Here is a 24,432-nt window from a genome sequence, read left to right on the forward strand (position 1 = left end):
TTCGAGCAGGTGCTGTGTCTGCAAGTGCTTATTTGAGTCACCTATATCCTTGTGGACCTTCTGGTAGGCCATTTTGTGAAGCAGTCTGTTGTTCAGGGAGGGCATCAGGCCTGGGTGAGCAAGGCAGTATAGAGAAGAGAACCACAAAATGACCATTAATAGCCTATTGGTGAAAGGGGGGTGGCTAGAGGTTGGACCCACTCAGAAACACAGCCCTTTATATCTCTCCAACCTCATCTCCTACCTTGTCTGCCTAAGCAGAAGCCTCCCCCATCGGCAGTGCTCACACTGATGACCTTGATTTATAAAAGGAAATAAATTAATGAAGCAGTAAGCCTGGGATGCTCAGTGCCCACTGTGTGACAGCTCTGTGCTCTGGATGTGCTCACTGAAGTTCAGGATACACCGAGAAGGCAGGGAAGTCTGACATTAATTTCAAAAAGATTTCTACACACACACATAAAAACAAGAAACAACAAACTCTGTGAAACTTGACATAAATAAATGTGTGAAATTTCAATAGGCAAGCCTCAGTTTTTGGTAAAATGAATTCAAGTGGAGCAGCCCTTGCTCACGGACGTAGGACAAATGAGACTTCACTGCATGCTAGGACAAGATGGGGAGAAGCAGAAAGTGCAGGAGGAACCAGGACAGACTCCTTCAAGTCCTTCCCATCCAAGGTCAATGGCCATCTGTCACTCAGCGCTCTCCCCAGGCAGGAAATGCACATGGTTTGCTAGAGACAGTTCATGTTCCACACTTGGGTTAATCTTCCCTTTCTAGGGAGCTTGTCTGTCTGCCGAGGAAAACACACTGCAGGTCAGCATTTCCAGTGTAAATGAAAGCTCTTGGTCCCTGTCGGCTTCGGCCTTCCCGCCTTCCCGGGGACTGGCCCACTGTTCTTGCACACAGGAGCCACCTTCCCATCCGGTTGCCCCACACGCTTGGCTCACCCAACCCGCTCTTCTGTGTAGCGTCTTGTTGCTGCAATCTGTGGTTACAATTTTTAAAGACTTAATAAACAGATGTGTTTTTCTATCCCCAAGGAAGGAAATGAAGATTGTCACTTGGCGTTGTTTCCTGCCATCGTGTTTTTGTTGCTGTTGTAGAAATGGAGCAGAAAATTGCCACTGCTCCTTTATTGCTCAACTGCCCGCGCCACTTCCAGTCCTTGGGAAGAAAATCAATTGTTTCTGCAAATTTTATTCAGACATTTGGGTTATTATTTGCTGAAATCATCCCCGTTCTTTCCTCTGAAAAAAAAAAGAAGTTCTGTGATGGGAAAAAAAAAGAAAAACACCCACTTGTCCCATCTCAGAGAAAAATCAGCAGCTATGGTAGCCTTCCATCATTCCTCTGCAGCTCACTTTGTCACGGGGGGGGGGGGGGGGTGTGGGTGGGGTGTGGTGGGGCGGAGGTGGGGGGGCAGATACAGAGATGATATGTTCACACTGATATGTTGGGCAACTTATTTTTTAAAACAGGCATGTTTTATTTTATTTTATTTTATTTTTTAAAAGATAGATCTATCTATCTATCTATCTATCTATCTATCTATCTATCTATCTATCTATCTATTTATTTATTTAATACAGAGAGAGGCAGAGACATAGGCAGAGGGAGAAGCAGGCTCCCTGCGGGGAGCCCAATGAGGACTCATCCAGGGATCATGACCTGGGCCAAAGGCAGATGCTCAATCATTGAGCCACCCAGGTGTCTCTCTCAGGCTACTTTGAGTTTCTTTCTGAAGTGATTTCTTGACTCTTCTAGAGCTTTAAGTACCAAACGTAATCTTATACCAATCATTGTGAGGAAGCTTGTAAAGCCCCATTTTGTTGAAGAGGCCACTGAGGCCAACAGATTTAAATATCTGGCCTCAGGTCACACTCACACCCAGCCAGTGTGCAGTCTTCACAGTGGTGTCCGCTGCCCCTCCCAGGAAGAATTTCGTATTCTCTGAGTTTGTGCATTTTGTACAGAAATCACCATTTGATGGGGCACGTGGATGGCTTAGTGGTTGAGTGTCTGTCTGCCTGCAGCTCAGGGCATGATCCTGGGGTCCTGGGATCTAGACTCACATCAGGCTCCCCAAAGGGAACCTCTTTCTCCCTCTGCTTATGACTCTGCCTGTTTCTCTGTATCTCTCATGAATAAATTTATAAAATATTAAAAAATAAAAGAAATCACCTTTCGAATCAAAATATCTCATGCTTCATTTTTGCCAAGTATTTTAAGGAGCGTTGTGTCAACCACAGATGAATACTGTATGGATGCATGTGGCCAATGACACTTTGAGAAGCAGGTTTATGCAGCAGGGCCAGGCTCACAGCTTCTTCTAAATGGTTTATTTTTGAAACCTGTGACCTTGACTTGGAGCAGAAATTTTGTCCCACTTGCAAGTTTTTTTTTTTTTAAAAGATTTTATGTATTCATTCATGAGAGACACAGAGAGAGGCAGACACAGGCAGGGGGAGAAGCAGTCTCCATGTAGGGAACCCAATGTGGGACTGGATCCCAGGACCCTGGGATCACGACCGAAGCCAAAGGCAGAGCTCAACCACTAAGCCACCCAGGTGCCCCTCACTTGCAAGTTTTTGATGGTGTGACAACCAAGCAATTCTCAAATTCGGGCTACAGTAGCAGCATAAATTAACTCCAGCTGATGTCTCAGGTAAAAGAAAGACATTCCACACTGGCAACTGACAATTTCAATTAAATCTTGGTGGTTCTCAGGCTAGTAATGGACACTTTTCTAGGAGAGACGGAGTTGGTTGAATTTTTTTTTTTTTTTTTTTTTTACATTCTGCTTTTAAGTGATCCCCACACTTGATGCAGGGCTCAAGCTCACAACCCTGAGATCAAGAGTCACACACTCTACTGACTGAGTCAGCCTGTTGCCCCTGGGTGGAAAGGTTTAAAGTCACTGGCAGACACTGGAGACACTTGCTAAGGTTATAGATTGAGTGATTAGGGATGGATTTTTGACACAGTTCTTTTTTTTTTTTAAAGATTTTATGTATTTATTCATGAGAGACAGAGAGAAAGAGAGAGAGAGAGAGAGAGAGAGAGAGAGAGAGGGGCAGAGACACAGGCAGAGGGAGAAGCAGGCTCCATGCAGGGAGCCTGATGTGGGACTCGATCCCGGGTCTCCAGGATCACACCCTGGACTGAAGGCGGCGCTAAACCGCTGAGCCACCCGGGCTGCCCTTGACACAGTTCTTGACTTCATTGCTAGCTTATTTAGTGGGATTGGACAAATCACTGCCCCAGCCTTGCTCCCGGTAGGGGCTTCCCCAGAGCCAGGTGTATGAGAGGACAGGGACAAGCAGAAGGCTGGACAGGGGTCGTTTGGGATCAGGGCGGGGAGATGAATTTTCTGATACAGTCTTTGCTGCTTGCCAAGGACTCCACCGTGAGTTAGACTAGAAATAGTGAGGCTAGGAGTCTGAGAACCCACAGGATCATGAGGAGGGAAGGGTTTTATTCAAAGCGGAGAGATTTCAGTATGAGGGGGCCATCGTATGAATGTAGGGCTACTGCAATAAAGTTCCACAGGTTGGGAGGCTTACACAGCAGAAATTTATTTACTCACAGTTCTGGAGGCTGCAAAGTCCAAAATCAGGATGTTGGCAGGGTTGAGTTCCTCAGTGGCCTCTCTCTGTGTCCTCATACTGTCATCCCTCTGCGTCATTTCCTCTTCTTACAGGGACACCGGTTATACTGGATTAGAGTCTATCCATATGACTTTATTTTATCCTAACTGCCTCTTTCAGGCCCTATCTCCAAATACAGTTACATTCTGTGGTACTGGGGGTTAGGACTTCAATACAGGACACACTTCACCCCAATAATGATATTCCAAGGGTCTCCAGACCACTGTAATTTCACATGTGCTTCACCAGAAAAAACATTTGAGCATGAATACCAAATAAATCTACTTGATTATTTATAAATCATATTCTGCTGGACTAATAGATTTGCACCTGATAAAGCTTACCCATATGTAGAAATTTGAAAGGATAAACAAGATATAAATAGAAGTTCTATTTTTTGTGTCATTACCCAATGGGTCGTTTGGGCATGCACTGGGGTGCAGGCACCCTGCTTTCGGGGGAACATGGCCTTTGTGGTTACCCTGTCTCTCTGATTCTTATTTTTCCAGGGCTTCCTCAGGGAACCTGTCTGCACTCCAGATTGACACATTCATTCCTTAGATATGAATACCTTCTCTCGGACTATAATCAAGTTTCCCTGCCTCAGGAGCCCTTCTCTCTCTTTAAGGAGACTTTCCCTATATCCTGGCCCATCCTGTGTAGGTTTATAGCTTACCTCAGCAATCAGATTTCCCTAGCTCTAGGTTCTGGAGGGCACATGTCAGTGTCCTATCAAGCCCACCACTTGCATTTTCCATTTGCCACCTCACAATTTTCTCTTTGATCTGCGTTTCATTCTTCTTATACTTAACTTCCACTTCCTCCCCTGAACCGTAAAGCCCAAGACAAAATAGATGAGTCTAAAATCTGTTGTCCGGGTACCAGGCATGGTGCTTGGGACCACAGGGGCTTCATGGACTGTGGATATTATAACTTTCCCCATCACCACGTGGTGAAATAGAAAATTCACGACTCATTATTGCTCCAGAGTTTAAAAATTCAAGTCTTGCAATTAAGCATAAAGGTGGATATCATTCTAAGATAATTTAAAAATTAATAGTCATCCTTCTAGATAGTTCTTGGGGAGTAAAAACATGTAAAAGCTGTTACGTCTGCCTTTATTAGTGTCCCCAGTGAACTGCCATTGAAAGAAGAGCAAAGGCAAGACTGGGGAGTTCTGGGAGAAGTTTGCATGTTGAAGAAGTCAAAAGACTATAGGAATGAGGAAGCCTCCATAGGGCTGTATAGCCACACAGTACTGTTATTGTGTCATTACCCAATGGGTCGTTTGGGCATGCACTGGGGTGTAGCACACAGTGTGCTCCCAGGGGGAGACTGGGGCTATGTCCAAAGCATCCCATCAAAACCTGGTGACCTCATTTTCTAGCATCTTTCCTGGACTTTCCTACCTCTATTGAATAGTGTCTCTGCCGTTCTCTTCTGGTAGAGCTCTCTTCTCATTAAGGTGGGCTGGCGGGGTAGGGGCGGAAATCAGTGATCATGGGCCAACATCTCTCTCTGGTGGTCGGTGTATATTCTGACACAGGTCTCTTGGGGACTGTGTCCAACACAAATGTGGAAGAGGTATGAGAGGGCAGGATAGCCTGTGGGGCTTTCTCAGATCATGTCATGCAAGAGCTGTCTCTCGTGGCTCATATTGAGGCATGTTGGGTTTTGTCTGGTTTTAGCCCTGACAACAGTGGGAGATCAATTATAGGATATGAGCTTCTCAACAGCCCTTATCTTGGGCTATGATATAAAGACCACCAACGCACCTAAGGACAAACTCTTTTTGTTGCTTAATTAGAATAGAGAAGGAATGAGTTCTTTTTAAAAGAAGAGTATCTCTCCCTGGGCTGACCTTCCCTTCCTGTTTAATTAGGGACTTGGGATTGTAGGTATTCTTAAATATGATCTCAGTAAATCTTGCTCACTGACCAAAGCCTCCTCCTTTAGGTTTCTTTGCCAGTGGACTTCAGCTTCTAGGGCAGTCACCAGCGGGGCTTTGGCATGGTAGGGGCTCCCAGTAAGCCTCATTAAAACTGCACACCTCATCTCTGGAGAGGGCCCTAGGCATTTTGACATCCTGTGTGAAACCTGCCCTCTGGTCTTTGTGAGTCAAGGGAAAATAGCCTCTCTTCTGAGCTCCTTTCAGACTCTTAAAAACCTAATCACATTTTTAACCCATCAGGAGTGCTGAGCAAGTGCCTCTGTGCATGCCACATTGCAGTTTCAGTGATGGGACAAGTGGAAGGTGCTGACTCTGTAATGCTGAGAAATCATGGGCTACCTGCATTCTGAGCACTCGACACTCACCAGCATTATTTCACTCTTCACAGGTGTGAGAATGGTATCACTATCTCCATTCTGCAGATCGAAAAGCTGAGGATCAGAGAGACTGAGTTACATAGTTTTTGGTCAAAGAGCCAGGACCTGAACCCAGGCTTGGCTCTGCAGCTCATGCTCTTTCCCTGACCTTTGAACTCAGGAGGATGTATGACCTTTGTGTGCTGACAGGGAGTGGGGGACCAGTCATGCCAGTCATTGTGTGGTCATTGCTGATTGATCCCGAATTGACAATTTCTTGGCTAAACAGAAAACTCAATTTTTTTTTTATACATATCTCTGCCTGAGAGCCTTTGTTTTGTTCTTTTCCTCAATTATGATAAAACCTCCATCCATCTAGTCCTGAGTCAGTAAAGCCAGTCAGGTGTGTCTTAGGGTGTGACAGATGTGGCCAGCTTGGCCTTCTTGTAACACATGGTACTTGGGTTTATTTTACTCCAGTGAGCTGGGGATTGTAGGGGACCACACAGCTGGGACCAGTTATGGGTTTCACATTCCATTTTTTCCTACTAAATGCAATGCCAGGTTCTACCCATATCATACCTGCATGGTTCCAGCTCTCTGCCAAGAGTGGAATTCTTCAATGATCCTAGCAGTCCTGAACTCTTGAGCTGGCACTGATCCCAGAGGATTTGCTGGCACGTCTCAGCCTGGTCCTTTGCAAGGACAGCCAGTGCCGCTCCTGGCAAGAACATGTGTGAGTTGCTGTGACCCTTTTCCCAGGGCAGAAATTATGAGGCTCTTATAATCTCATCATAACTTTATTTATGTTACTTATTCTAAGGGAGGAATTTCTAATGCATTGACAGAGACATTGTCAAAAGAGCAAATGTGAGGAGGTGAGGTCATTAAGCAGGGGCATTTGCCAACTGCATTCATCTGCCAGGGCAAAGTACCCTTGACTGGGTGCTTGAACAATAAACATTTATTTCCTCACAGTTCTGGAGGCAAGAAGTTCAAGATCAGGGTGTGAGCAGGTCTGGTTTCCCCTGAGTCCTCTTTCCTTGGCTTGTAGATGGCTGTCCTCTTCTTAGAAGGGCACCAGTCGTATTAGACTAGGACCCACCCTAGTGCTCTCATTATCTTGATCAACCTCTGTGAAGTCCCTATCTCCATATGCAGTCACATTCACAGGTATTGAGAATTAGGACTGGAATATATGAATTGCAGGGGGGCGGGAACACAAGTCGACCTATAGCTCTGATGTGATCTATTCTTCCTTGTGGCAGAAATGAAGCTCTTCTCTTGGAATGGAACAATTATCTGGACTTGGCTTCCCAAGAGAAGGAAGGATCACATGGTGGTTTCAGTCAGGGTGATGCAGGGGTGTTGGGAGACTCTGTGAAGAGCCTCCCATAAGAAAGTGCAAAGAACCTTAGCCTTCATTTTCTCATTTTCTGAAGGAGTAAGCTGGGACCAGGGAGGTGTCCGTGTCACACAGTGAGTCAGGAGACCTAGGAAAAGCACAGTCTCCCAGGTCTGCCCAAGGCTGAGCATCACTGTACCTCCAATTAGCTTTGTTGCCTTTGGGTTCCTATCAGGAAGATGCCAACAACCATATTCACCTCTCGTCCTCTGGATGGAGTTTGTGAGAAAAGCCCCTAAAGCTCCACAAAAAGAGCACAGGGCAGTGCCCTTCAAAGAAACATTTTTCTCAAGCAAAGAACTTTTGGAAACTCAATCTCAAAATGACAGAGTATGGGGTGGTAGAAAGGCCTGGATGGGGTCAGAACAGTTGGGTTTGTAAGACCCTAGGAAAGTTGTCTCCTGGGAACTAGGTTTATCAGTAGATGAGGCTGTTGAACTCTGTGAGTGGTTTGATGGTGGAACCCTTCCTCAGGTTCTACGTGGTGGAAACCTTTCTTGGAAACCCAGTGTGTCGAATGGTTAAGATGGGAGCCGTACTCACTGAAGTTCAGGCGGAGGCAAGGACATGAGTCCCTTCAGTTTGAGCACCTTCTCAGACCCTAGCTTCCCTGGGACACACAGGGTTCCTCCACAAATCTCCCGAAGTCTCTAACGCACCACCATATTTCTTACCAGGAGGTGGCTCTCTTCCCTTGTTTCTAAACTGTATTATTTGAAAGAAAAGTTATCATTAATCCAACTAGCTTGTGGACTTGCTGAGGAAAAATGTCTTCAGAATTCAGCTGCTGAGGAAATCTCCAGAAAGCAAGGCTTCTGTGACCTTTCCCCTTTGGCTTATGACAAAGTGCTGTCTGACTCCCTGATCAAACACTCTCCTCACATTCTACCTTTCTGCCCCTTTAGAAATTCCATCCGAGATTGGCACAGAAAGCATGGATCCCCACTACCCACAGCCATCCCAGCAAGGCCTTTAGATTAATGAAGTGTAGGAAAACAGGACAGTTTTAAGAGTACCTAAGTGAACATTAAAATAAAATAGAGACTTCTACTTCCAATAGGGTGGATCAACCCCCACCTTGAGAACAACTAGAAAAACTGGATAGAATATTTTCAAAAACTCTGTTGAAGGTATCAGAGAGCTACCAACGCAGCTAAGACTTGAAGAGCCAAAATCAAGGAGAGAAGGGAATTTGGAGAGAGAAGCTTTCCTTTTCCTTACCCTATGAGACTTTTTTCAATTTCTAAGTGCCAGTGGAGAGGCTGAGAAACCAACTGGAATTTTTAGGGAGTCCCGCAAGGCTGGGAAAACACTGCATTTAGAGCCTGCCAAGGTGGAGGGGGGCCCAGTAAAGACGTTAGGCTTTTGGTTGGGGCAATTGAGGTGTTAGCCCCCAGACATAAGGGTGATTCAGAAATGGACCGACCTTCCCAAAGACCGAAATAGGCTTTGAATCAGCTCATCCAGGCTAGAGTAAGATAATCAGCCCCTGGCCTACTGAAAACAAAAGTAAACCCTTTCTGGAGGCAGGTAGATAATATCATCTAGAACCCTAGATTATCTCTCTAATTTTATATTCAGAATACTTAGTATTTAAAACAGACAGATGGATATAGGATCCAGTTTAAGAAATGGCAGGGGTGCTGTTGCAGTGTTTCTGTAGCTCTGCACGCTCTGTGTGTGTGATGCCTCCGCAGGGGGACAGCTACTTGGAAATAGGGCCAAGTGATGTTAATAATAATGGTAACAGGAGCAGATGCTCTCTCATTTATTCCAAACAACAGCCCTAGAATGTCTTTATTATTTTTTCCATTTTACAGATGAGAAAACAGGCTGGGGGATTGGACCTAAATCTATCCGACTGTCTACGCTGGACTTCGAACCTCAAAGTAGTACCCCTTCCCCCGCGGTGTTCATATTCATGAATGTTTGCTGGTGAGTGGCTCAAGGTGGATACTCAGTCTATGATTTTAGCATCGGTGCCTGGCTTAAGATTTGCCAAAGCAAACACTGATTTATCAGGCCCTTCATGCAGGCTCCGGATTTAAGCAGCTCAGAGTGCCCTGCATCTGCAGGGACGACTTCTCACACCATTTGGTTGGGGCTCTAAAGTATCAACTCCTCTACAACTGTTAATGCTTGGTGACAGTTGCCTGTACATGGCCTGGGTTCTGTGGCCTCCGGGAGGACTGCATGGTTGTGAAGGTGGCATTACTAGCCCTGTAGGGACCATGGACGTCTCCCAGAAGTCTCCAGTCTTGCCCTACCTCAGACATCTTGCTGTGTGAGCTTTGAAGACATGTCTCCAGAGAGTCCAGGGGAAACCTGGAGCCCTAAGAACTCTGCTTAAGGGAAGTCACCAGGGGAAAAAAAAAAAAAAGGAAATCACCTGGAGCTACAGGATGTTCCTAGTGAGCATCTTGGGCAGAGGTTTCAGTGGGGCTCTTTGGAGCCCTGTTCATTCTTTGGCTCAGTGGGGGTGTGGGAGGTTGGGGGTGAGTGAGTCAGTAGGTGAGCTCAGGCCGGCCTATCCTTATTTTAGCAGAGGTGTTTCACTGTTATCTGCTCTTGATATCAAAGTTCACTTAAGATTTATGCTTTTAAAATATTTGTTCTTTTATTTTTTAATTTAAATAAGGGCTCCCATCATTAAACAACAGCAATAACAACAACAACAACAACAACAACAACAACAAACTCTTTAAAGAGTGCCATTCTAATCTAACCTTCATGCTTAAAAGATGAAAACTCATCCCAGAGAGGATAGCTACATGTCCAAGGTACTGGGGGTTCTGTAGAGCCACACGTGGGGTTTCCGGAGGCTAGGCTGGAGGGTTTCTCTTGCACCATAGAGATAGTATTATCAACTAGACAGTGTGTGTTGACACTGAGCCCAGAGCATGGAATGGATGGTCCTCCATACAGACAAGATGGGTGATGATGAGGCCCCCTGGGGATGTATGGACCTGCTAGTTTTAGCCCATTTTACCTGTGGGCTAGGATGAAAGTCTAGGAAGTTCCCTTTCTCTGAACTACTGGCCCTCATGGCAAAGTGCCTACAAGCTCCTATCCAGAATGTTCCTTGCCTTTCATGGGGAGAAGGTGGTGGGCTCCAAAGCAAGCCTCTATACTCCGGGCAGGGTGGCCCACATCATTCCCAGACTCATGTTTGCTCTTTCTACCCCTGAGCCCCTCCCCCTGCAGTTCTTCACTTCACCCTTGGGGGTGATCCCCTGAACTCACCAGCAACTCTCAGCCAGATGTCACTATTTTAGCTTTGGGATTCCTGCAGTCAAACTGTGTTAAGAAAAATCTAATTGTTTTTAGGAAGGAGAGACAATTTTCATTTGTCCTTCACTCACTGTTTTGGTACCTGCTCACGCAGCCAGCTCATGCATGGCACTGCTCTGGTCACCCCAAGCAGAAACAATCTCAGCCTCTTACAAGTTCCAATAATTTTGTCCCCGTTCCCTTTTTTGATCTTTAATGATACTTATTATCAGTAGCCTGGTACCGTGCTTCCTTTACCCAGACATTACCCTTTGTGGAGCAGGAGCGTGTCCTCTCTTCATTTTTATCCAGTGAACAAGCTTGAAACGAGGGCATCATCTGGGACACTCCAGCCTCCCTCACTCCCCAGGTCCTGGCCAGTCACCACCTGGCCAGGAGTGCCCAAGTCTGCTTCCTGTTCTTTTCCTGACTGCTGCTTTATGCCGGATGGTCCTCATGGCTTGCTAGCACCCATGCACTCTCCAGGCTAACAGGCACCACCACCCTGGGGTAGACGTGGGTCATTGAGCTCTCATCTGGCCTGCATACTGAACTCCTACTGTGGCTGCATAGATGCCTATCCATCTTCTGTCCATCCCACCACACCATGTGCTGGCATCCCACTGTGCCAGTGTGAATTGTGATGAAGGAAACAGACATGAGCACATGCTCATGGATCTCACAGACTAACCAGGGGGAAGCAGATCACATCAGGCAACTGACAAGACCCTCTCCTTACAGCTGGGCCTTTCCCTACACCAAGTGGCCAGGTCCTCTAAGAGGAGGTAGTGTTCAGACAGAGGAAGGAGAGGGAGAGAACTCAGCCAGGAAGTGGGTGGGAGGAGAACTGGGGCAGAGGGACAGCATGCACAAAGGCCCTGGGGTCAGCATGTGCTCAGCCTGTTTTCAGAAGGCCTGGGTGAGCGGAACATGTGGACAAGGGGGTGCAGGAGAGCTGAGATGAGTGAGGATCTTGCAGGAGTGGGTGTAGGATCTGGAATGATCCAGCATGGGGCTAAGTGTGTGGAATCGGGGTCAGACTGCCTAGGTCCAAATCCAGGCTTTGTCCCTTCCTCCTCTGTGATTTGGGGCATGAACCTTAATCTCTCTTGACCTCAATTTCCTCTGTACAATAGGGATAGTATGGTATCTCCACATTTGTCTATATGTCTCTGGTGTAGCTATCTTACCTCACAGAGTTGCTTGTGGGGATTGTATGAGTTAAAGTTGGTAAAGCATTAGAACAGTGCCTGCTGAGTGGTAAACACAGTCCTGCCCACTGAAGCAGACGAGCGGGAGCTGTGCGCTTTCAAGACTCACTCTGTTATATGGAGAAGAGAGGGCAGGCTGGGGGGCTGGTGTGGACCTCCAGGCAGGGATGCACATGCCTGGCCCACAGTGGCAATGGGGGAGACTCAGGGAAGTGGGCAGACTGGAAGGATGTTTGGGGAAGAGCCAGGGGCACCTGCTGATGGATTTGGGGTGGGGTGGGGGTGCAGCGAGGGAAAGTGACCATCAGGTTCATAGCCTCGGAAACTGGGATTGTGAGGAGATTTGCATTTGAGAGAAGTTTCTGTAACTAATCTGCTTAAGGTCCCACAGGGGTGTGGGTGGCAATCCGAGATTCAGCCCCGGGTCGTCCTGACAACAGAGGCCCTGTTCTTTCCACTGTGTGAGCCAGTTCACTGGGATCAGGAATCTACGGATCCCAGGGACCTCTGGAGAGCATCTAACGGGCCTTCTGACTTCTTTTACAGACAGTGACAGAGAATTCTAGAGGTCAAGTGGATTGCCCAAACAATTGGAGAGAGAAGATTTGGGGCTGGTGCTCCATCTCCTTGCTCTGGGCTGGCACTCTCTGTTCCATGCCATGCAGAAATTCGCTACCCAAAAATAGCCCACAAGGCTTTCGGAGGAGCTCTTCACAGCTCTTCTGTGGTAAACAACCTGCTTTCTCCAATGGCTCTGGGTAGGAACAATCAAAGGGGAGCTGCTTCCCTATCTCTTTGCACAAAGCTTACCTCAGTGGTCAAGCACAATTAAACCATCAACCCACTGGGCGGGTTGGGGGGAGCTGGCAGGTAATAACAGCCCCACGCAGACTCTGAGCCGTACAGTCTGTTCATCCTCCAGACCTCGCTGCAGGCCGAGAAGCATCTGCACGGCGAAGCCCCTAAACCCGCTTTCCATTTATAAGACCAAGTGTGACCTTCAAAATGCACTGTGGTTTTATATTGCTGAGCTCTCGGCAAAGTGGAGGCAGACTAGCCAGCTCCCTTTCATCATGACGCATGGACTCTCTGTCCCCCTGTGCGGCTTGCGGCAGTGTGTCCTCTCTTCAGGTTGTCATGACAATTTGCACTGAGAAGCTGTTTCTGGAGAGGGAACAGGAAAAGAAATGGGGGAAAAATGTTTATTGCAGTCAGGCCTGGTGAATCTCAGGATTTCAATGGCATTGATGCATTTGACAATGATCTCTCATGGAAAATTAGAATTTCTATCCTCTACCAGCTAGCTGCCGGGAACTTTGGTGTTACACAGTAGCAAAGAGTGAAGTCCAGAATCCATCAGATATTACTAATTACAGTAATAGTGATCATAATAATTAAATACAAGCCTCAAAGTCAGGTGCCCTCTGGCATAATCCATTAAAGAAAACGGGCATAATTATTCAGGCAATACAGGTATCAACTCAGTTTTGGGGGTCGGTCAGTGGTATCCTGATAACAGGCTCATTCTCTGCCTCTTTGTCATTGGCCATCTGGCCTTTCAGTGACTTTTTTCCCCTCCCTAGATCTCAAGCCATCTGTCCAGGATGTCTCATTAATCCTTATAAACAACTCCATATAAAACTCCAGAAGTTTACATCCCATTTCACAAGTGACTCACCGAGTCCCTCAACAAACTGGGAGGAACTGGGAGGGAGGTGACCGTCAGGTGCACCTCTGTGTGTCCTCAGCCCATCCTCCAGAAGAATAGGACCCGTTTGGACCAGCCACAGTGACAATTACAAACTGAGTAAGGTTTATATTTTTCCCCTTTTCCCTCATTTCTAAACAAATGTATGTTCATTGTGGTAAATCTGAAAAATACAGCAAAGCCCAAAAAGAAAAGTAAAAATCATCCACCATCCTAATACATGGATTTAATCCTAATAATGAAAAAGGAAAGATATGACTTATCATCATGCTGTCCTTGTCTAAGCAGGCTTGGCAATGGGGGTGATTAGGGCAGGATGGGTGCAGAGGTCTCACTGTGCCTTGGTGGCCCCTTCCTGGTTGGCTGCAGACACCTTCAGGGTGGGGTGCATCCATGGCCACCCAGCTCCAGACTTCTGCCCTGTGTTGAGCTGTGTGTCGACTCTTGAGGTTCTGAATCTGCCTGGGCTTCAGCTCATGAGAACTCAGAGACAAAGTAGAAACTGGAAAACTTTCCTTTCCAGACAACACTTATTCTTTCAGTCCATTCATCTAACATTTGTTGAGGCATCATGAAGAAGAAGCCGAAGTCTTTACACTTAAGCAAACTACCCTAGAAACAGGCACTTAAATCAACTCATTACATGGTGCTCAGCAACGGACTTCATTTTTGCAGATAAGCAAGTAGAGGTAGAAATGCAACATGATCATCAAGGTGTGGTTGAAGCAACTCCCAATTTTGAGATAAAATATCATGTGGTATCTGTGGGAGCCAGCCTCCAAGATGGCCTCCAATGATCCTTGCCACCTGGTATTCGCACCTTGTATGGAGTCTTTCCACACTGAGCCTGGGCTGCTCTGTGAGACCAACAGCCTGGCAGAGCTGATGATATGTGACTTCCAAGGCTAGGCCTAAAGGGTGTTGAGGCTTCCACCTTGTTCTCTTGGATTAGTCACTCTGAGGAGAGCCACCAATGTGTCTTGTGGCTGCTCGGGGAGCCAGGTGGCAAGTTCGACACTGAGAACTGAAGTCTCACTAACAGCCAGCACCAGCTCATCAGCCACAGCTGAACCACCTTGGAACAGGAGCCTCCAGTCTGAGGGGAGGCTTCTAAGAAGACCACATCCCTGGCCAGTATCTGACTGTGACCTCATGCGACAGCCAGACCCCAGAGCCAAGTCACTCCTGAGTTTCTCACCCACAGAAACTGTGACAGCTGGAAATAAATGATCACTGCTGTTTTGCAGCCGCTAAGTTAGGTGATTTGCTATGTGGAAGCAGGTACAAAAATTCAATACCTCTTGTTACTCTCCTGGGAAGAAATCCCAGATCAGCTTCCATTTACAGAGTATTTTGTACCAGGCCCTAGGCTGAGGGACTTACATTCATAATCTTCATGACAGCGAAGCAGTGATACTCACAAGGTATCATTTTTATCTTGATCTAACAGATAGGGACATGCGGGCCTGGAGAGGGGGAGGGATGTGACCAAGATCCTGTGGCAATGCCAGGATTGGAACCCAATACTGCCTGACCCCAAAGCTCAAACTCTTAGCCACGACGCTGTATCTCTGTGTAAACGCTCAAGTTAGGAAATATTTGTTGAGATTCTGCTATGTGCCAGGCATGCTGCTAGGCTTTAGAATTTGAATCCTGCCCGGGATGCAGGGAGGTGGGCTCTGGCAGGGGCAATGGGGCCCTTGGCCTCTCCAATGAAGGCTCCCTACCCTCCTCTCGTTCCCTCCAGCAGAGAAACATAGTCTTGGCTGTCTCCAAGCACATAACCCCAGGCCCTGTTCATATGAAAGGTTTTCTTGCCAAGCACTGCCATTCACCATGCAAAGAAAGTGAAAATGACTAGCAGAGGAGAAATTGCAGAGGTCACAGATGCTCCTAAAGTTTTTAGATTCCTGATCCTCGGGCAACAATATTTACCGAGCATCTACCATGTGCCAGGCACTGTTACAGGCACTTGGGCCATACCAGTAAAAAAAGCAAAGATCTCACCCTGAAATAGCTTATGGTCATGGTGGTGGGGAGGACACAAGGGGAGGGACAGGCAATGAACAACACACTATTGTTATGTGGTGGGCTAGAGGGTGGGAAGTGCTCTGGAACAAAGGGAACGGAATGAAGAGCAGAACTGGGGGACTGGGGAGAGGTGGTACAGGCTGCAGCATCTGTGGCTTGAGCAGGGCAGGCCCCCTCTGGGAGAAAGGGGAGGAGCAGGCACACTGGCCAACTGTCCCCGTTTGTCAGAGCCTGAGGTAAAGTGTGAGCTGCTGTGCTAAAACCCAGAAAGTTCTTTGCAAGGCGGGAAGAGGTGGCTGACCTATGAGTTGGCCAAGTGGACGTGGGGGAAGATTGCTCCAGGACGCAGCTGGATCTGCAGTTCTCAGCCAGGAGTGATTTTGCCCCCCATGGGATGCTTGGCATTCTCTAGAGACATTTCAGTTGCCAAAGCTGGGGTGGGCTACCGTCGTGTAGGGGGTAGAGGCCAGGGATGCTGCTAAACAGTCCACAATGTGCAGAGTAGCTCCCCACAGCATGAAATTAATTATCTGGCCCGAAATGTCCAGAGTGCCAAGGTGAAGACACTTTGAACTAGATTGTTCATCTGTGATTCCTGATTTACCTGAAATTTCATTTTGCCTACTATTTCATTTCTGTTTCTGGGGAAGAGAACAGAAATTCCTTTGGTCATACCCAGAGATCATGGCCTCCAGAATGTGCCCCCATTCTCAGCACTGGGATGGGCAACGCCAACCTGGACAGGCCAGCAAGGTCTCCTGATGGGGCCCTGTCCCCATCTTCCTGGGTCTCTGCCTGCCACTGTCATGTCGCCTTCCCAGGGAGGACCTTGTTAGTGGCCCTGGTGTCAGGCCATCAGCATTTCCTCCAGTCTCTCCAGGACTAGGGTGTTTTTTGCCACAAGCCCATGCTGGTCCTCCTTTGCCATCGGCCTGCTTCATCCACACTAGACAGTAGCTCTTCAGGAGAAAGAGCTGAAGGTGATCTGTGGGCTTTGGCTTAAGTGATCAGGCTCTATGAAGGAAAGAGCCTATCGTGTTTGCCTTTTTTGCTATGTTGGGAGTTTGAGAAGCCAAGATATCTTCCTAGCTCCTTATGAGAGAATTGGGGCCAAGACTCTTTGGCATCAGGTATTTGAAAATAACCCTCCCCACCACCACTCGTCTCCCTCACCCGGGTAGTTTCACTACAGCTTTTGACACTTCCTTCTTCCACCTCTGACCAACCCCATGCTGCTGGTAGATGAGGGAAGCAGTGTCTGCAGGAACCAGGAAGATGGAGCGGTTTGTCCCACAGCCAATTTGTGAGGCAAAAGAAGCTGGGTCTCACAGAACCCCAGGCGCACTAGAATATTCCCTGGTCAAGAAGGATCAGAAGATATTCAGGTTGCAGATTGCAGATTTCCTGGGGTTTCAATATAAGTTTGGTGAGGGCTGAGCTCTTTAAAATTTGTCACTGAGGCTCAAGCTCTCCCGAATGGTGCCCAGCCCATCACAGAGGCTTGATAAATATTTGTCGAAACAAGTGTTGTGAAGAGGCTGCTGTCAGAGCTGCTCCCTGCTGCACCTCCCGAGGATGCTCCAGCAAAGGCTCCTCTTTGTGCACAGGCTGACCTTGGGGGTGGACTCTTCATCCAAGAGCTTGCTGTTTCCTGACCAAGCTTCTAGAAGCCTCCTGTTCTTGATCACTTCTGTTTTACCAGAGCTCAGCAAATACAGGTTGACTGATCGAATGAATGAATGAATGAATGAATGGGCAATGTAGGTTCTGGTCAAGCTTTTCTTTGCTTTGTACCTACTACAGTCAAGGGACAACTGAGAGAGGCAGTGACATAGCTCTTCACACGGGTCTGGGGAGTTAAGGGCTGCTGGGTTCTACATATTTTGTATGAGTCCCACTGATAGGTGAAACACGAAACCACTGCGGGGCTCTCCACCCCCTCGAGTCTTTCCACTGCCAGGCTGGAAATTGCCACCAGTGACAAGCACTGGGCTTGTGGCTGAAGAGCTGGTCCCGGGTGAGTGTGGCACTGGCACCTTTGAGTGGCAGGGTTTTGCTTCCTGTGTATTTGGACCGGAGAGTTTGGAGAGGATCCACCACTTAGCAGAACGGAGCTGCAGGAGTGACAGGCAGCAATCCCGTGCCAGGAGAGCCTTCCTGCCCAGAACGTATGGTGCATGTCCAAGGGCTCTCAAGGTACCTGAAGCCATGCCAGTTTGCAATAATTAAGCAGTAAGACCCAAGTGAATGGGTTTCCTGTTGCTGCGTGACAGCCAGATGCCTGGGGTATGAACTGAGGCCCAGCACACAGCACCGTGCATCGTGCTGCAAACATCTTACTGAAACTCTGAAACCGTCAGTGATGAATAGTTGGAAAGATAATGATGGCAATTTGATGCTAACGTGGTGGCTCACTCCAAGGGCTCCCACACATCATCTCTTTCACCCTGACAACGTCCCATGGAGGCAGGGACTTGGCCTGGCCTCTGCCTTCCATTATCCAGACAGACAGCCTGCCACACAGAGCCTGGGCCTCAGCCAGAATGCATCTGCACAGGTAAGTGTCGGCACACCTGATTCCCCACTCAAGGCCCCCTCTGTTGCTTGCTCCTGTGCTTTGCAGGTGCTCGAAGGTGCTGGGCCCTAGATAAGTACTTCTTAGATGTGATCTGTTTCAAGTTTCATAACAGCTCTATGAAATAGGGTATTAGTATCCCCATAATACAGATGAGAAAACTGAGCCTTAGAGCTGTTTAATTATTTACCCAAGTCACATAGCCAGTCGTAAGAGGGAGTGGAACCCAGGGCTGCTGGATGCCAAATCCCATGGCCATATTCTTAATAAGGACACAGTCATATCAGATTACTCCTGTGACCATATCTTAATTGAACTAATTACATTTGTAATGATCCTATTTCCCAATAAGGTCACATTCAGAAGTAGAGGATTAGGACTTGAACATATCTATTTTGGAAGGGGACATAATCCACTCCATAACAGGTGCTATAATGGTTTTTAATTGACAATGAACACAAAACAAAGGGGGAGAGACTTTAGTCTATAGCTGGGTGATCTGATGTATATCCTAAAGGAAAGGCACTTGAGTTGCCCCATCAAAAATGGCAATTTCTTAAGGGTTGAAGCAGTGCCTTCCCCAGACGTTACAAACACAAATGTGTACCCTCTGTTCCTGGCCCTGGAGGGCTGGCTGACCTGCCCAGAGTCAGGACCTGGACCAGTGGCCTTCAGTTCTGCAAAAATCCCCTCGGGTTAAATTTGATGTTGTGACCATTAGTTTTTTTCCCCAACAGCACTCCCTCTCTCGCCCTCCCCACAACCCACCCCATTCACCTTGTGATGGCCAGGATGCCTTTCAAAAAATGGGGACTTAGCAGAATATCAGTTTGGAGAAAATAAAGGGAGGACACATGGAGATTTTTCAGGAGCAGAAGAAGGAAGGGCAGAGACAGGATGACTTATTGTTGGGGACACAAATTCATCTTATTAAGGGGTAATGAATGGTTTTGCTTGGCAATTAATCACCCGAGCCTTCTCCCCGGAGCTAGAAGAAATGGGAGATGCCCGAATAAAGGCTTGCTGGAAAGAGCTGGCGAGCGCAGCTGTGGCAGAGGGTCCTGACCGAGCCTGTGCTCCCAAATCACCTAGGGAGGTTTAAAGAACACGAGTGCTCACGTTGCACCACAGACCAATGGAATCAGAATCTTTATAGTGGGACCCAGGAATCCGTACTTTTGTAGGCAATTCCAACATGCAGCCCAGAAGGAACCACTGAGCTGCCGCGTCTCATCCAGCACCCCTTGGTCTTCACCATCCTCCAAAGGCAAAGGAAGAGTCAGAGACAGGCCAGAAGAGCCTCTGTCGAGACTTCCGGGCACGTTCTGCTCATCTGGGGTCGGCCAAGATGGTCCTTATCGATGTGCTCCATTTCTTATCCCTGTTTCCTCTGGGTTTGGGGTGAAATGGAATTCCAAGAAAGGCATTTTAATTAGGTCATTTGGAGTGGCTATTCTATACAGGAAGACCCACAAGAATGTGTAAAAATAGATATTTTTATTACAATAAATTGGCACAGCAGATGTTCCTGACCTTTAGCCACCCCAGAGCCTGAAGCACCCTGTGTCCAGGAGGGTGGGGGGATTTGCATGCAGTGAGAATCAGTGTGGCCCGGGCATGGGTCCAGAAGGTCTGCCTCATGTGTTACTTGATAATAAAAATACTTGAAAACTTGATGGTTTCTGTCCATAGCGAAATGTCTTTGGGCCAAAACAAGAATAAAGCAAGTGTGACAGGATGTCCCTGGTAACAAAATGACTGTGTCAAATTGTCAAGGACCCTCCTGAGAGAGTCTGTGTCCACAACAAGGGAAACCACATAGTCTAGGCTACTGGGGGAAGTTTCAAGAGTTGGATTTGTGCCAAAAGCCTACAGTCAACTGAAAGCAGCCAGCTGGTTGGCACAAGTCCCTGTAAATGGGACGAGATGGAGCCCTGCAGGAAGCCCACAGAGACGGGAAGCCCTCACTAGCACTGAGGACATGCCCCGGTCAGCGTAGGCCAGGGTCTTCCCATCACCCCCTGCAGCCCCTTTTAGGACAAATATTTGGTAACTTTCTTTTATTCTCCTGAAATTAAATTCACAGAATTAAAAAAAAATCCAATATAACTCTGAAGAAAAACTAAAAGGCAAGTAATTTATAACAAAAGATTATACTTAAAAAAGATGTAAATGTTCAGTCATGTCTCCCCTAGGAGACCTAACAAGGGACTCACAAGCTGGAACATCTACATAAAATCCTGCGAATGTGACAGCAGACGCAGATTGACTTTCTCCAGTGGCAAGTCAGATACTATGAATGGAGCTGCTGGGATTGGCATGTATTTCTAAAATTATGACCGACCCTTGGTAGAGTTCTGGAAAAAACTTCTTGATGATTTCATTTCTGAAAATTTCAGCCCACAGGTGACTCTTGGACAACCTGGGTTTGAACTGCGTGGGTTTACATATATACAGATTTTTTCATAAATACAGTAAATAATGTAATAAGTACTGTAAATATATTTTTTCTTCCTTATGACTTTCTTAGTAACATTTTTTCTCCAGTTTACTTTATTGTAAGAATATAGCATATATAATACATATAACATAAAACTATATATACATATATATATATTAAAGATTTTATTTATTCACGAGAGACGCAGAGAGAGAGGCAGAGAAGAAGCAGGCTCCATGCAGGGAGCCTGATGTGGGACTCGATCCCCGGTCTCCAGGATCACACCCTGGGCTGAAGGCGGCGCTAAACCGCTGAGCCACCCAGGCCGCCCTACAAACTATATATTAATCAACTGTGTATGCTATTTAAGGCTTTCGGTCAACAGTAGGCTATCAGTAGTTAAGTTTTGGGGGATTCAAAATGTAACACACAGATTTTTGGCTGCACAGAGGTATGTACCCCTAACCCACATTGTCTGAGGGTAAACTGAGTACTTAAACAGTTCAAAATTTTTTCATGTATGTTTTGGCAAATTATGTAAAAGTTAGTTATAAGTTCAGAAAATTACAAACATCAGGATGCCGAGGGACTCAAGAAAACTCTTCACTGCATAAGATTGTCTCTCACATTTCAGGATGCCCAACATCACTGATGTCTAAATACCAGTAACAAACCCCTGTCATTGTGACCACTAAAAATGCTCCCCCAGGCTCCACAACAAATGGTAGCTCTGTCCCCATTGGGAATCCACTTACCTGGATATCAAGTCTTTGTTTCCTAAACCTCAGACCCATTAACATCTTGGTGCTTGGATTTTCATTTTTCTTCATTTTTCTACCTCTTTTTCATTTCTCAGAGGGTCCCATGGAGGTGGTTAGTGCTTCTGTGATGTTGTTCCCCTTACTTCTCTTCCGTGGCCTCACCACTGTGGAAAAGACTTTTTTCCCGCCAATGACTACTGATTTTTACTTGGTGACCAGAGGATAGCAAGCCAGCCTTTGAAGGTCTTGGGCCATTTCCTCTAGGTAGATCAGATGTTTTGTAAGAAGCATGACTGGTTATCACAACCAATCATCTCTTAGACCCCTTCTCTCATCTTGCTAATTAGTGTTAGTTCTGGTATATTCTATGGTCAGTAGTAAGATTTCTTCTAATTTCTGTGAGATACACTAAATAGTGGACATGAAATTTTAGTGTGCATAAGAATGACCTAGAAAGTGTGTGCAAATTGCAGGTTCCTAGGGCTCACCCTCAGAGATTCAAATCCAAGGAGCCTGGTATTGTGTTCAGGAATCTGCATTAAAAAAAAAAAAAAAGACTTATTTATTTATTTTAAAGAGAGAGAGAGAGATCGCGTGCATGCGTGGGCACACAGGGGAAGGGGCAAAGGGAGAGGGAAAGAATCTCAAGCAGACTCCCTGCTGAGTGGGGAGCCTGACATGTCACTCAATCCCACGACCCATGAGATCACAACCTGAGTGTAAATCAAGAGTCAGATGCTTAGCCAACTGAGCCACCCGGGTGCCCCTCAAGAATTTACATTTTTAACCAGCAGGTCAAGGTGTTCTGAGGCACGTGGATTACAGACCACACTTGGAGAGACACAGCCTGGTTGGGGGCAAGAGGGGAAGTGGCAAGGGTTTTCATCAAAATAAGACTGTGAAGGAACCCCCATGATAACTAAAGATTCCCAAAGCAGGTATGCATTTAAGGTCTTACACTTTTCTCTGGGGTGTTAGGACACATGTATATGAGGAGTAGAGACCTGTGGCAGTCTTCTATTCTTTCTCCTCTCCTTTTAGAACTTATCCCTTTTTTGTTGTTGTTGTTGGCCAGAGTCCACTTGAAAGAAAGACTACATATTCCAACTTTCCCTTCAGCTATATGTGGTCATAAGGAATGTAAGCTGGAATGGTGGCTACAATTTCCAGGAAGGGCCCTTAGAAAGAGGGGCTGTGCCCTTCTGCCCTAATATAGACCCCTCAGGGACACAGACACCCAACGAGACCTTGGGAACTGATCACACAGAGCGGAGCTGCAAGACGGGCCTGGGTAGCCTGTAGCCTGGGTCCCTTGTGGCCCCTATAACTGCCAGAGACTCACCAACTCCCGCCTCTGTGAGAATGTAGGAGACACAAATATCTCTCTGATTTAAGTCACTGTTGCTTTTACAGTGGTTTTACAGTTACTTGGGGTTGAGTTTACTGTTTACTAATACTGGGTCCAATCTAAGATTAAGCAGCATTGAAGCTAGGCTATTACCCTATGCCAGGAGCATCTTCGGGTGCTCCCCAGCATCCCAGGGAGGAAGAGTGTATACGCTGTTACGGGATCCACAGGCCACACTTCCACTTGGCCCCACCCTGACACACCTTAGGGCCAAGTCGGAGCCTTGGGAGGGAGGCAGGTGAAGGGTGGAAGGGCCTAAATTAGCCAACAAGCTAGGCAAGTAAAGGGGAGTGTGAGGGACCCGTCCAGGCAGTTGGCTCAGGGCATGCTGCAGCTTCGATGCATCAGTGGGAATGCAGCTTCCCAGGTTAATGAGGGTCAGTGTCCTGCATACCTGCAGCCAGGGCATGTGCCCTTGACACTAGGTTAGAGCCTGAGGAGAACAGCCTCAGAAACCACAGGAAGGGAGCCTAAGCAGAGAAGGTTGAGGGGGCTGCAGGCCACCCAGAGGGCTCAAGTGAGCCTAGAGACCCCAGAAATAATGGAGTGAAGCCCTTCTAGGTTCTGCAAAATATATTGGGGCGAGGGGGGTTGGGAGGAACCAAAGCTAGGGAAACAGTTGAGTCCCACAGCCCTGCCCAGGGAGTGTGGTGGCCTGAGAAACCTTGTAGGGGACCTTCCTCACCACCCGTGGGGGTGCACAAGGCCACCTCTGTTCCTGCCATGTGGCTGCTGTGCGCTGCACACTTCCCATTTGCACTGCAAAGGGTTCCCAGGCCTGAAGAACGTGTCTATTTATCAAAGGCCCTGCTCGCCCCAGAGGCTCAGAACAACCCTCTCCTTTCCTTCTTTGTGTGTACAGACCTGGCGGGCGGCAGAGCCCCGTGATCCTCTGATGAGTTTCATGAGTCACGGAGACACATGTTTGGCAGCTTCCTTTGTTTCTTTTCATGTGAGGAGTCAGGCACCCACATGGAAGTGGCCCTGTGTCTTATGAATGGAGACCCCATAAAATCCTAACTTCTGATGTTCTCTACCTGGGGCCTTTGAGGGATCCTGAACCTGAATTCCCCAGCAAGATTTCTAAAAGAGCCACGGAAAGAGGCTGCAGCAGCAGAGGGGGGCTTTGCAAGCAGCTGGTGTGGTAGCAGAGCTACGGCTCTCTGCCAAAGGCAGTGACTGACCTTGACCTCTGGAAAGGGGCTGGGGCCATCCTCTGAACATCCAAGAAACCCCGGACTCTAGCCCCTGGCTCTTTGGCTGAGCAGCTTCAAGATTAACCTGCATTTGGGCTGAGGGAGGAATGTGGATTTCCCCGCAGAAGCACTCAGCTGGGGGTTCAGACCACAGAAATCTATTTTCATCGCTAGAAAAAAAGGATCTATTCTTACATAGCTGGCATTCTGAATTCTTCTCCTTCCCCCTGAAGCCCGGGCAGTACATGAAAATCACCCAGTCGCTTGCAGGGTAGTCCCCTCAAAGGCAGCGCCTGTGCCTGTAGCAACTGGTGAGGATTGCACTCTTCTTCTCCCTGAAAAGCCATTTTTGGGTTAAAATATCAGGGAGCTGCTTTCGGGTTGCCTGGATACCAGACGGCTTAATAACCCTGATAAGGCCAAGGGGATGTAAAACAATGATCAAAAGGAATGTCCGCCCTCAAGAT

General features: G+C 47.3%; 2 long non-coding RNA genes across 4 annotated transcripts; both read right to left on the reverse strand.

The window, feature by feature from the left end:
• Nucleotides 1–379: 379 nt before the first annotated feature.
• On the reverse strand, nucleotides 380–6,116 carry LOC112670093 (uncharacterized). The gene is made up of 3 exons (XR_003142755.3): nucleotides 5,970–6,116; nucleotides 3,593–3,699; nucleotides 380–1,253 (listed from the first exon to the last, which is right to left on the reverse strand). It is a non-coding gene; the product is annotated as an uncharacterized LOC112670093 (long non-coding RNA).
• Nucleotides 6,117–9,813: 3,697 nt separating this feature from the next.
• On the reverse strand, nucleotides 9,814–24,122 carry LOC112669472 (uncharacterized). Of its 3 annotated transcripts, none has more exons than XR_003142286.3 (3): nucleotides 23,954–24,122; nucleotides 21,850–21,894; nucleotides 9,814–13,010 (listed from the first exon to the last, which is right to left on the reverse strand). It is a non-coding gene; the product is annotated as an uncharacterized LOC112669472 (long non-coding RNA). The 3 variants fall into 3 exon arrangements; XR_003142284.3 differs by having other exon boundaries at nucleotides 9,859–13,010; nucleotides 21,356–21,894; XR_003142285.3 differs by lacking the exon at nucleotides 9,814–13,010 and adding an exon at nucleotides 18,898–19,550 and having other exon boundaries at nucleotides 21,356–21,894.
• Nucleotides 24,123–24,432: the final 310 nt, after the last annotated feature.

Source organism: Canis lupus, chromosome 25, assembly GCF_003254725.2.
Source record: "Canis lupus dingo isolate Sandy chromosome 25, ASM325472v2, whole genome shotgun sequence".
Taxonomy (NCBI): domain Eukaryota; kingdom Metazoa; phylum Chordata; class Mammalia; order Carnivora; family Canidae; genus Canis; species Canis lupus.